The sequence below is a fragment of the Delphinus delphis genome, chromosome 6 (genome assembly GCF_949987515.2).
Source record: "Delphinus delphis chromosome 6, mDelDel1.2, whole genome shotgun sequence".
NCBI lineage: Eukaryota > Metazoa > Chordata > Mammalia > Artiodactyla > Delphinidae > Delphinus > Delphinus delphis.
Genome location: NC_082688.1, coordinates 86,390,152 through 86,403,833, shown reverse-complemented (window position 1 = coordinate 86,403,833; position 13,682 = coordinate 86,390,152).

Genomic DNA, 13,682 nt, shown 5'->3' with positions numbered 1-13,682 from the left:
CATATCCATGAACTACCAACAAAAAAAATTATTCTCTTTATGGAAGTCAATAAGCATTATAAAGCAGTCTTAAAAATTCTAGATCTAGATTCCCATTGTGTTCATACTCTACTTCAGATAACCCTTCTTGATAAATGTTAATGTTTAAGACCTTTCAGCTTTCTCGACTGTTTTAGTATTTCGACACACATGACTATTCACTGCATCTCTGAGGCTTCTGAAAATCAAGTGGTGTTAATTTGCATTTCTTGGTTATTGATGACACAGCCCTTGGTGTATTTGTCTAGCTCTGCACAAAATCTATACTGTCCTGATGACTACATTGTTAAAAAATAAAATCTTGATATCTGGTAGAGCAGCTTCTCCAACCTTGGCCTAAATCTGCATGTCCAATATAGTAGCCACTAGCTATATGTGTTTATTGAGCCCTTGAAATGTGGCTAGTTCAAATTGCGATGTGCTGTAAGTGTAAAATACACACCAAAGACAGTACCCAAAAAGAATGAAAAATATTTGTTAATAATTGTTATATTGATCACATGTTAAAATGATAATATTTTTAATATATTGGGCTAAATAAAATACATTATTATTAAAATTAATCATACCTGTTTTTATTCTACTTTTTAAAATGTGTCTACTAGAAAAATTTAAATTACACACATGACTCATATTTTTGGCTGTCATTATATTTCTTTTGGACAAGCACAGTTCTAGAACTATCTGGTTTTTCTACTTTTTCTTAATTCAAAATTGGTAGTTACATTTTTTCCTAGAAAATTTTCCCAGTTTATCTAATTTTCAAATGTATTAGCTTAAAGTTGTTCATAATATTCTCTTATAATCTTTTTAATGTCTACAGCATCTGTAGTGATGTCTCTATTTTCATAAACTTCCTGATTTGAGTTTTTTGTGCCTTCTCTTTTTTCCTTGATCAGTCATGACAGGAATTTGTCAATTATTAATCTTTTTAAACAACCAACTTTTGACCTTATTGGTCCTCATTTTATATGTTTGTTTTGTATTTCACTAACTTCTACTCCTATATTTATTACTTCCTTTTTTTAATGCTCTTTGTGTTTATTTTGCTGTTCTTTTTCTAATTTTTGAGGTGTATACTTCAGTTGTGATTTTCAGACTTTTATCTTTTTTAAGATATTTTATGTCCTATATGTTTTAATATGTACTATTTCATTTTAGTTCAGTTTAAGTATTTTCTAATTTCCATTGTGATTTCCTGTTTGACCAGTAATATTTTTAGGAGTGTCTTTGATCATTTCCAACCAAATGGAAATGTTTTATTTTAATTGATTTAACTTTTAATGATTGATTTCTAACATAATTTCATTGTGGTCAGAGAACATTCCTCTGTAAAATTTATTGAGATTCACTTTTATGGCTCACTAGATCATCAGTTTTTGTATGTTCCCTGTTTGCTTGAAAAGACTGTGTATTTTGCAATTGTTGGACATGAGTGCTATACATAATTTAGGTTGAGTTTGTTAACCATGCACAAATCTCTATCATGAATTTTTCTTTCAACTATTGAGAGGAATGATGTTAAATTTTGTCCTATAATCATAAGTGTGTCTATTTCTCATTTTAGTTGTGAATTTTTAATTTAAATATATTAAGGCTAAACAATAATATATGCATATATAAATTTAAAATTATTATTCTTGCAAATCTGTCTTGTGTAATTATGAGCTAGCTCTCTTTAACTCTTATATTGCCTTTTGCCTCAAAGTCCATTTTATCTAATATTCATAAAGGTATACAAACTTTCCTTGGTTAATATTTGCAGGTATTTTTTTCCATCGTTTATATGTGTCTCTCCTAAACAGCATATAGTTGAGCGTTTTTAAAAAATATGTGACAGACTGACAATCTTTTATCTGAAATTAGTCCATTTACATTTAATATGATTCTTGGTATGTTTTCATTTAAATATACCACCTTATCATGTGTCTTCTATTTATCCCACTTGTTCTGTACATCTTCCTAAACTTTCTTCCTTTTTTTCTCATTGACTATTTTATATCAATCCCATTTTTCTCCTTCTGTTAGCTTAGAAGCTATATATATTGTTTCTATTTTATGGTTAATTTAAAAATTACAGTATGCATATTTAATTGATGAAAGGTAGAGTTAATCAATATCTTTCTAATCACTTCTCCAGGGTTCCCAGTATCAGTTAATGATAACTCTATTTTTCCAGTTGCTCAGGCCTAAAATCTTGATCAGGGTAAGCTTCATGGACTTGTAACCTGTGCAGTCACACAGGATCCCACACTCAAAGGGCCTTGAGACTAAGTTACTGCCCTGCAGTAGCTGTCTTGAAATTCTTCACAAATTTTGAACAGGGAACCCCACAATTTCATTTCGCACTGAGCCCTGCAAATTGTGCAACCAGCCCTGACCTTGATGTATACTTCACCCCTTATTTTCCCCTCTTGCCTCACATCTATTACATTAGCAAATCATATTGGCTTCCCTCCTAAATAGATCCAGAATTTGACAATTTCTCACTGTCCCCCACCCCACCACCACCATCCTAGTTCAAGTCACAATTATCCTTTGCCTGAATTTTCAATTTAGAGCCAAGTGATCCTGCTCAAACTCAAGTCAGATCATGTCACTCTGCTCAGACTCTCTGAAGGCATCCATATTACTCACGGTGAAACTTACCAAGTCCTTACCATGACATAAAAGGCCCACAGGATCTGGCCCCTATTCCTTTCCTCATTGCATTTCTTTCTATTCTCCCCTTTTACTCAGATCTAGCCACACTAGCATCCTTCCTGTTCTTTGAGCACTCTAGGCTTGTTCTCACCTCACAGCCTTTGCAGTCTTCTTTCTGCCTGGAATGCTCTCCTTCTCCATCTGCCCCTCTCCCTGCCCCACCCAACACATACATACTTGTTTTAGTTATTTCTGTACTTATCACTTTATACAATACTTTTTAAAAACTTTTTTTGTTGTTGTTTATTTTCTCTGTTCACACTAGAATATAAATAAGCTCTAAAAACAAGGGTTTTGTCTGTTTGTTCATCAGTGCATTCCCAGTGCCTAGAACAGTGTCAGGTACATAGCAAAACCTCCAAAACTTTTGTTGAATGAATAATACAAGAATTTTTGAAAGCTTTAACTCCATGAATTTTTGAAAGCTTTTACTCCAATGTATGTTATTACTGTCTTTATTTTAGTTCTATCTTGTTCTTTTTTCACAAGTAGACATTATTATTACTGTTTTTTAATAGTCAGTGTTCATTTACATTTGCCCATATTTTTACCACTTTCTTTGCTCTTCATTCTTTCTTGTATTTTAGACCTGTCATCTGGGAATAATTTTCTATTGCCTAAAATATATATCCTTTAGAATTAAAGTCAGTAAGTACCCACTGGTTACAAACTTTCTTAATTCTTTTCTCTGAGAATATTTTTTTCTCTCCTTCCTTTTTGGAAGATAGTTTTCCTGGGTATGGAATTCTAGGTGATGGTTACCTTCTTGCAAAACATTGAAAATATCCTCTCTCTGACTTTGGGCTTCCATGATTCCTAATGAGCCTTTAATCTAACTACTAATCCATTGAAGAGAAATTATCTTTATTCTGTGGTTGCTCTCTTTTTTTTAATTTGTTTTTCTGCATTTTCATTTTGATGTGACTACATGTGGGTTTCTTTTTTTTTTTACATTTATCATGTGTGGTAGGTTGAAAACTTGCCCCTAAAAAAATATGTCCATGTCTTAATCTTTGGAACATCTGAATTTTACTTTATTTGGAAAAAGAATATTTGCATATGCAGTTAAATTAAGGATTTTGAGATGAGAAGATTATATAGGTGGGCCCTAAATGCCACCACAAATTTCCTCATAGAAGTAGGTAAAGAGAGATATGACAGACACACAGAGGAGGAGGCAATGTGACTACAGAGGCAAAGATAGGAGTGATGTAGCCACAAGCCAAAGAATGCTGGCAGCTACCAGAAGCTAGAAGAGGCAAGGAATGGATTCTTCTCCAGAGCTTCCAGAGAGAGTACAGCTCTGCACCATCTTGAATTCAGACTTCTATTCTGCAGAAGTGTGAAGGAATAAATTTCTGTTGTTCTTCTAAGCCACATTTGTGGTAATTTGTTACAGCAGCCACAGAAAACTAAAACAGCACGCTTGGGGCTCAGTGTGCATCTCAAATGTGTGTACAGATGTCTTTGGTCAGTTCTAGAAAATTCCTAGCCATTACCTTTTCAAATATTGCCTTTTCTATTTCTTTCTCTTCTCTCCTTTTGGAAATCAAGTATTTGTTATATTTATCTCACTACATCACAGCTCTTACCTTTTCTTCTGTATTTTCCATATTTATTGTCTCTTTGTGTTACATTCTGAATAATTTCTTCTGATTTGTATTGCAGTTCATGAGTTCTGTCTTCTGCTGCTAAACAAGTCTTTTAGTTTTTTATTCTATAAAAGTATTTTTTACTTTTACAGGTTTTGTTTGACTCATCTTCATATGTATACATGTTTGTCATGTTTTATAATATCTTATTCCATGCAGATACACACGTTAGCATCTAGGAGACACTTTAAGCTGTATAACAGCTCCTAGAAGCTAAGGGGTGTGTGATCCCACAACAGCCCAATATGTCTCAATTAGCAGTAATTAAATTTGGATAGAATGGCGTAAGAATCGTGGCATGGTTTTTGCAATTGGTGGACTGGAATCAAATACTTAGAAGCCTACAAAGTTTTTTTGTTTTTTTGTTTTTTTTTTTATACTGGCTAAAGTGCTACCAGCCCAGAATAAAAGAGGAGACTTAAATGCTAGAATCCTCATGTCTGTAACTGGTTAAAAGATTTTAACTGATATTTATGATTCCCCCCTCCACTACCCATTCCATGTTCCCTTTCAATTCAGGGTTTACATTTCAGAGTTATTTATCCAATGGAGTAACCCCAAATGGATCTGAGCCCTTGGTCTCACTGCACAGGGTTGCTTTGGTCACTCACTAATTTTTATCACTGAATATGGTAAAACCAGCAGGTGGATCTTGTGGGTTCCACTCATACTCCTCCCAGTTCTTGTTAGGTGGCATAAATTCTATTTCCCTGGACAATTAGTATAAATCAACCTAACCAACACTTAATCTAACTTTTGCCTGATCACTTAATAATATGAAAAGCCTCAAACAGTCAAGGTGGAAGTCACAGCTTTCAATTCAGTAATTGTGTGCCCAAGGGAAGCATTTCTCTCTTGGGCTCTAAGATCTCTTCTAAATCAATACAGACCAGAGTCATAGAGGCAATAAACAAAAATTTTGCAAGGGCAATAAGGGAAAATTTTCTAAGTAGGTGACTAAATGTAATAATAAGAGGTGCCACGCCTTCTCCAACTCATTAATTCTGGCCATGGGAGAAACCACATTGGTCACTGATTCCAAGCAAACAGCATGTCTCACGAGATAACGTGCCAACGTCACAAGGTGTTGTTAGCAACACACCCATCTTCTATAGACTATTTTGTTATGAATTCAGATGCTTCTGGGTATGTGGGTGGTGAAACCCATTTTTATTTTTCCATTACCTTACTTCTTTATGAAGTGAGCTTCTTTGTCAAAAACACAAAGATGCTTAGGTATTCAGTAAATTCATGAATGGCATTGCTGGAAGAAGCATGGTGGGTAGGGGAAAAAAAGCCAAACCCCAAATAAGTATCAATAGGTTCATCAATTGTAATAAGTGCACCACTCTGGAGGGAGATGTTGATTATGGAGAAACTAGGCATAGATGGGCTCAAGGGGTATATGGGAAATCTCTGCACCTTCTGCTGAATTTTGCTATGAACATGCAACTGCTCTAAAAAATAAAGCCTATTTTTTAAATGAAAAAATCTATTACATGCCCTCTTCACCTACCACAGGTGACTAGCTTGTCCTCCCAGGCATGATACCTTGTCAGGGTTTCAGGCATGGTCACTGCTGTTGGCAAGTTAGGAACTCAGGAATGATGTGAAGGGAAGTGACATGGGTTTGTTTACTGACAGACTTCTTTCCTACTACTGTGGCCACTTTTTTAAAAGCCCATTGAACAAGCAATTGGGAGGCTAGTGAAAGAGGCTAACTAATGTCCACAGGGTGGGTCATTTGTCCACCTGCATATTTGTAGCCACCTCTGTGATAGGAGCTTTGGGGTGGCCAATCACATGGGATAAAAATATTGTCACAGGGCTTCCCTGGTGGCGCAGTGGTTAAGAGTCCGCCTGCCGATAGAGGGGACACGGGTTCGTGCCCCGGTCCGGGAAGATCCCACATGCCGCGGAGCCATGGCCACTGAGCCTGCGCGTCCGGAGCCTGTGCTCCGCAACGCGAGAGGCCACACCAGTGAGAGAGGCCCGCGTACTGCAAAAAAAAAAAAAAAAAAAATATTGTCACACACAATTGCAAAAAAAGTCCATTTAAAATATTCTTCTCCAAGCTTCCTTGTTACAGTCCTCCAGTCTTGGTCCTTCCAAGTCTCTGATCATTTGTCCAAATGATAGCCACTGCCTATGAAACAATAAAGATCCTTACTTCAAGCAATCTCATCTTTCAGGAAAAGTAAACAATGAGCTGTATCAATTAAAGTTCATAAAACTAGGAAGATTTTCCTCGTCGATGTCCTGCTGACCCATTGAGTCCACGTTTCAGTAAACCACCCGAGAAGACCATAAAGACCACTTCCAATTGTGCAGGCTATCGTATTGAGTCTAGATTCTTTGGTAAGAGATCTTGAAAAGTTCAGGTTATCCAACATTCAAATAATTGTTGTTCTAGAGGACAAGAATAGAGAAAATAAAGGGGAGGAAATTAACAATGAAATAATGTAAGAAACGTTCCCAAAACTGAAGGATACAAGTTTCTAGATGGAAAGGGCTTAGGCCTTCAGATGAAAATTAACCCATACCAAAGCACATCACTGTGAAATTCAGAACCTCCAATATTCTAGAGAATATTTTTTAAGGTCACAATCTGATAGACATGAAAATGCTTTTAGACTTCTTAACAATAACACTGGAAACTAAGAGTAATGGAGCAATGCCTCAGAAAAAAAGTCTGAAGGAAAATGATCTCCAATCTAGATTCTATGTACAACAAACTATCAATTAAAACTGAGAGTTAAATAAAGACACGTTCAGACATTCCAGGTTTCAAAAAATGTATCTCCTACACACCATTTCTCAGGAAGCTACTGGAGGATACTTTCACAACAATGAGGAAGTAAACCAAGAAAGAGGAAGGTATGGGATAGAGAAAACAGGAAATTCTACATAGCATAGAATCGAAGGGAGTGTAGGACCCTTGTGAAGAGAGAGCCCAAGATACAGCTGTAGGCCAAGTGCAGCCAATCCTGACAGAGACAACATGGCTCAGGGAACAGCACGGGGGAGCACACTCATCACCATGCCCTCTGCCATTGTACGACTTGCTTGTTATCCTCAAACACATACACATAGCTTTAAAAGCCAAATAGTACTGAAAGGCATTAATAAAATACAGTTGTCCTGGCAATCAAAACTATGTGCAACAACATAGATAAATCCCAGAAATAGTATGCTGAGTGAAAGAAGCCAGACCCTCAAAAATACTTTTTATATAAAGTTCTAGAATTGGCAAAACAAATCTAATCATTGTGATGGGAATCAGATCAATGGTTGTTTGGGGAGTGTGGGGTGGGACTAACTGGGAAATGGCACAAGAGGACTTTCTGGGGTATAGAAATATACTATATCTTACTCGGGGATATTCATTTATCAAATCCCACTGAGCTATACAATTCAGATCCATGCATTTTACTGAGTGTGAATGATACCTCAATAAACTTAACATGTGATATATGTGTGTGTATACAGATGTATGTGTATGTATCTGTGCTTTGCCCCACTCCTTTCCATTCCTCCCTTGAGAAGATGTAAGATCTAGGAACTAGGGGATACAATCGCAGACAAAGTCAAGGCAATTACAAGGATGACAGAAAAGAAGTCTCAGGATGACAGCTGTACCATTTGCCCAGATAGAGGGAGAGTGGAGGTCTGTAGGACCTCCAAGAAAATAAATGGAATGCATAGATTCCTTCATGAGGAAGCCTGAGGCCCTTCCTTGTGGAAAATTGTACCGGGAGGTTATTAATAGGTATGGGAAAGAAAACTAAACAAAAGAAAAAGAAAGGCAATCATGAACTTCAGGAGAGAAAAGATAAGGAAGAATACAATGCTCAGCTGAGAATATTTGCATAGCCATAGTAATGTAAACACTAAATATTAACTAATTCTAAAATTTGTGACATAATTATATCAGGGGAACAAAGGAAGGAAGGCTGAGGGGATGGCTCCTCTACTGTAGTATGAAGTCAGTAGATAAAACAGATGAGTCAAGGGACTTCCCTGGCGGTCCAGTGGTTAAGACTTCATGCTTCCGCTGCAGGAGGCATGGGTTTGACCCCTGGTAGGGGAACTAAGATCCCACATGCTGTGATGGGGCATGGCCAAAAAAACCCAAAAAACAGGTGAGTCAAAATAATTCACTCAGTACATACATACATTACTTAGGATCATGGACATGTAACTGGCAGGAAAAAATAGCTTAAAAAAAGTAGTTGTCCCTAGGACAGGAGTGGAGGATGAGGAGAGCAGATACCACGGTTTTGGCACAAGCTGTTGTATACTATTTCACTTTATAAATATTGTGCATGTACTGCACTGACAAAATAAAAATTACCTAAAACTTGTTGTGGACTTTAAATTCTATTTACAAGGCAACATTATTATTTTCCAGCAGTAGAGTTCAACTTTCTAGGGAGATTTCCAGAGCAATTTGGAAAAAAAATCTGAAGCAATTTAATAAGGTTTATTAATTCAAGAGGCCTTACAGACACACAGGACAGATTCCACAATTTTTCTTTACTCACGTATTTCTTTCCTTATTTTCAGAGGTTCAGACTAAAAACAAGTAAACAAACAAACAAACAAAATTTGAAAGTAGCTTAGAAGCAAAGAAAAGATCGGAGCACTTACCTCCTGACTGTGAGTGGAGCCAGAGTCCCTCTTCTCAAGCAATTTGCAGACCTAAGATACCTTTGCCCCCAGAGTCCTATTTATCAGCCAGTCAGTTCATCATAGTATTTCCTCAATTCTAAGATTTTCTACTCTAATATCCACCATCAATTTAATAACAGCTTTGGAGTAGACAGGGTGGGGAAGAGTTGGCAAGCCTCCTTTCACATGAATTGCGAAATGCATCCCAATTTCAGAAATATTAACATGTGAAGACTGTGTATCTCTCAACTGAGGGATACTTTGAAATGCCCTGTTTTTTGGTCTTGTTCCCTCTTGGCCTGACGGCTTTGGTATTTGGGTACACCTGTACTGTGAATGCATCACCAGAGGCCCCTCTAGGACTGAGGCCCCGGTTCCCTCAGCTGTGCTGAGTGTTGGCTGCCAACAGCTTTTACCTGAGTTCCTCTTTATGGTTTGCCTTTGGTTCAGAAGAACTACCTTTCCCAATTTCACGCCCCTCCCCCAGAAGAGCTCGCATCTAATAAGTAGTGGGGCAGGGGTGAGAAATACCAGCCCTGGAGGCCACTTTCAGCTCCAGAGCTGCTGGGGTTGGCTGAGGCCTTTGCTGAGACTGTCTAGCAACTCATCCCCTCCTCTGTGCAGTCCTGCTTGCCTCCCTTCTCCTCCAAGGACGCAGATCCGAGAATTCTCCCCAACAGAACCACGGAATGCAAATCCGCTGGGATCCGAACCCGGGACCAAGTCTGATTTCAGACTTCAGCCTCTCCCTTCAGGCCGAAGGTGAGAATTCTGACATTTAAGGTTTTTAGGCCTGACAGGATCATCCCTGTCTGTATGGAAATGACACCATCACATCTGAAGCCTTGAGTTACTTCCTAAGGCCGAGGGCTGGTGCTTTTCTGGGCCAAAGCCAATAGCGACACTCCTGACCGTGCCACTCAGACAGACACAGGCTGCAATCCTACTTTTCTACTGATGGGACACCTCCCTTCCACAAACTGCTTACTGCCCCCGAGCCCCCACGTCCTCCACGAAAAAATGAGGATAAATGAGAGAACTGCTGGAAAGCAGTTATCACAGGCCTGGCACATCACAGGGGCCCGGGGATCTGTCCTTCCCATTCCTGTCTTCTGTGCCCCACTCCAGGTTGTACCATATCCCAGTCTGCCGCCCTCACCCCTCCCTCTGAACACCCTATGTAAGATCAGGAAAATGGGCTCAGCTCAGGTTCAGAGCAGACTCCACCTGCGCCTGCAGTGAAGGGCAGGACAGGAGCAAACAAGTTTTTCCAGGTGCGGTGGGCCACCCTGATCTCTCACGCCGGCCCCAGGGAAGAGGCCACTGCATTCAGTGAACCAAGAGGCACTGAGGGGGAGGGCTCAAGCTGCCTCCCGTTCCCTTGGGAACTGGAGGGGGTATCAGGATGCATCCCCTTTCTGCGTTCAGCTGGGAATGAGCTGGTGGAGAATTTCCCCCTGCAAGCAGAGAGAATGCTCTTCCCCTCCCCCATCCCCACTCCCACCCCCGCCCCAGCCCACCAGTTCTCTGGGCAACCCTGGTTTGCAGTTTGGGCCTTTCTTTCTGCACACAATTGAGGTGGAGAGCCTGAATCTGGTGCATTGAAAAACCACATGGAACACTCTGTTTTTGTCACTCAGCTTCTAGAAACATGACCTTATCCAACAGAGGCAAAATCCAACTGGCCGGTTCTCTCCCAGTGACAATGTCTGTGCTTCCTCCCATGGCGTGGTGTTTTCTATAACTTTTAGATTTAACATTTTAAATTATTTTGAGTGGGGCTCCTATATAGACACTGAGTTCTGGTTACTTTTTCCCCCCTAATGCTGAAAAGGTTCGATTCTTCCACCTATCCATCAACAAATTGCATTGAATGACGGTGCTCAGTGACCCAGGATGCCACTGGAGACAAAACACACCATACATATTTTCTGGTCTCCCTGGAAAATTAGTGCAAACACTTTCACCACTGCAAAGAAGGAAAATATGCACAGAGAGGTGAAGATTTGCTTTGTTTTTTGTTGTTGTTGTTTTTCTAAGAAGAGATTTCTCCCTCCTCCAAACAGTGAAATTTATGTTGTTCTTATTTGTCTGCAATTTAACCAGTTAACTTAAATTCCTGTGCGATGCATTCACTTTCTCAGCTAAGGCCCTCCTTTCTACATATTCTACATATGTATTCCTTCTACATATGTATTCTACGTACTCCAGGATCACGGTCTTTCCTCCTCCAGAGCGGCTTGAAATTCATTTCATCTTCCTCCTGCCTTGTTAAAAGTAGCCCCGAAAATATTTTAATTCGAATTCTTATCCCCTATGTCCCTCTTTTTAAAGCCCACTGTAAAGAATCCTCTTTTGTTCATGAGGGACTTGTTTTTAATTCAGTGGAAAACGGGTTGGGTTGCTCAGCCCTTTTTCTCTCTTCTGCTAAATTTTCCCTTTTATGGAAGAGATACAGTCTCACCCTCTGGAAATGAAGCAGGAGGAGACCCAGGAGCTCTGGGCCTCATGGAAGCTCTCACGTCGCGTGCTGTCTGTGAAGTCGCCCCGTCTGTGAGGTGGAGAGGACAATTACTCTCTTACTACACAGAAGTGGTGCCTGAATGCTTTAAGATGAGAATGTTTGTGTACGGGGTGGTCTATTTAAAACAGTTCCCACATGATGCAATGCATCTTGAAAAGGAAACTCTTTCAGATGAGTCACTCATTTAACGATAATAATTAGCATTTGGGGATCTTGCTTGGAACGCCCAGCAGAATATTTTATTGATTCCTTAAGAGTTTCCACACTCTGGCTGGGGCCTCAAACAAGGCAATATATTAAAGACTAATATCCAATTTCATTCGTAGGAGTTTGGAATGGGGGAGACCAAGTTTACAACAGTTCAAGAGAAAAGGACTTAGGGAATTAAGAAGACGTTAAACTCAGGTAAGCCATTAGGGGGACCAAGCTGTTCAAAAAGCCAATAAAATGTTGGGATGCAATAAAAAAATAAAATATCTCAAACAAGGAAAGTGATGAGCCCATAGTACTCTTTTATAGTCAGGCCACGTTTGGAATATTTTTTCAGTTATAGGTGGTGTATTTTAAAACAGACATTAATAAATAAATAAGAAAGCATCCAAGGAGGACAATCTGAATAAGGAAGGATCTGGAAACCATACAAAATAATCATACCTGGATTACCTAGGAAAACAGAGTTCTGAGTCAGATAGAATTGGATTACAGTCCCAGCTCTATAACTTACCAGCTGTGACCTTGGGAAAGCTACTTAACCTTGCCTCTGTATCCTCACCTATAAAAATGGACTAATAATAAGAAAACCCATATCATGGGGTTATTCTGCAGACTAAACAGGATCGTTCATGTATACCTTGTGGCACCGTGCTCAGTAAATATTAGATATTATTATTACTATTGATAATAAAAAGAGTCATTATATTACATTATAGTTGTGTAGCAATTTTCGGTTTATAAACTGACTTTACGTATTTCACCTTGTCTTCTCATGTTCACATTTAATGTGAGTCGGTCGTTATTACTCTCATTTTCGGAAGAAGAGAACGTCATGTGCCCCAAGGGGCCTATCCTTTACGCTTAGCTACTGAGCACTGATCTTCTGTGCCACCACCATACTGTCCTCACAGCCCAGAGCGGCATCTTGGCGCCCAGCAGCTGACAGGGGGAAATGGTCCTACTCCTGAGGAGGGAGCTGTGGACAGCCCAGACGGAGAGTCCCTGACAATCGATTGGGCCAGTCTTAGTGGTCACAAAGCCTCTAGTCAACCTGGACTTCTGTGAGTGTCTGTATCTATAAGTGATAACTAGATTACCATGCATTATCATCACGCTCATTGCCTTGAGAAAAAGAGCCTCCAAACTGGCAGCAGTCGAGCCTTGAGCAAGCGATTTTACTTCTGTGCACGTCAGTTTTCTTAGCAGAGAAACAGAGACCCTTCCTGAATCAGGCAGTTCATGAATCAAATGCGTAAGCATATGACAGTCTTGTGAAAACACTAGAAAGTGCCCACAGCAGCATTGCTAAAGGAATTTCAAAGCAGATGAAATGTTTAAACATCAAAAATGCTCTAGGGCTTCCCTGGTGGCGCAGTGGTTGAGAGTCCGCCTGCTGATGCAGGGGACACGGGTTCGTGCCCCGGTCCGGGAAGATCCCACATGCCGCGGAGCGGCTGGGCCCGTGAGCCATGGCCGCTGAGCCTGCGCATCCGGAGCCTGTGCTCCGTCCGCAACGGGAGCGGTCACAACAGTGAGAGGCCCGCGTACTGCAAAAAAAAAAAAAAAAAAAAAAAGCTCTAAGTCAAGGCTGCGTTAAACATAGCAGACTTATGTAAAAGTCATTGGGCAGATGTTGATAATGAGACATTCATAAGTGGAATCACTATTTGACTCAGCAATTTTACCTGGACTGGGGGCCCCTGCCTATGCCATGAGCCATCCAACACAGCAGCCTGGTTCACCCAGTCCTGCCTCGGCTGCCTACATAAGCCCAGGCAAGCACACCCCCTCTCCTGGCCTCCCCCGTCTGTTTGAGGAAATCTCTGGACTTCTCTAGTGTCCTGGTCTTTCACCCTATCTGCCCTTTTCCACTTCTGCTT